Source organism: Phalaenopsis equestris, unplaced genomic scaffold (genome assembly GCF_001263595.1).
Source record: "Phalaenopsis equestris unplaced genomic scaffold, ASM126359v1 Scaffold201908, whole genome shotgun sequence".
Classification (NCBI taxonomy): domain Eukaryota; kingdom Viridiplantae; phylum Streptophyta; class Magnoliopsida; order Asparagales; family Orchidaceae; genus Phalaenopsis; species Phalaenopsis equestris.
Window position 1 is genome coordinate 1 of NW_018221640.1, and position 813 is coordinate 813.

Genomic DNA, 813 nt, shown 5'->3' on the forward strand with positions numbered 1-813 from the left:
GGGGTAGCGAACAATCCAACTTTTCTTTTACATAAAAGAAAAATAAATTGCAAAATTGGAAGATTAGTTGGAATCGGAAGAAATGTGAATTTAAATAACGATTGAGAGATTAGTGGACTTACACTTGGACCCCTTAAGCTTTGAATCAATTTAAATCCAATTTCTTTAACTAGGATTGAAGCACAACTCACAACTCTTTACCAAAACTATGAGTTTACCCCTGGGTTTTAGGATCCTGATAGCAAGCTAAGCTGGATCTAAAGATGTTTGAGGGTTAGTGGAAAGACACTTAATTGAGATTAGACACCTTAGAACACTTCAAGTTTAAACTAAAGTATAGGCATCCTAGATTTTAGAAGCACAACCTTGAGAGATAGTTTATCATCCTAATTTTCAAATGACCCTAAGAAATCCAAACATCTAACCTCAGATTAGAAGATAGGTGAGACACTAGGCACGAGGTTGCACTAGATTGTGACTCATGACTGATTTAATTAAATCAAATAATGAAATTCTTACCTTAACTTGACCAAAACTGAAACCCAATGCTCCGGGATTTGAATTTGTCCTACATTCAAATCCTCCTGGCAATTGGGGACATTCCAATACCACATATAAATTTCTCATTCTTGGTCCTTTATATGTGGTATGGTTCATTTTATTTGTTTATCTTTTCTCTATGATTTACCTTTTTCTATTAAGTCTTTTTCAGGTCGTGCTTCCCTCTTTTATGCAGCACATAATAACTAAATTAAAAGGAGCAATGGACCTACCAGGTGTACAGGTTTAATTTATATTACAACATTTTATTTT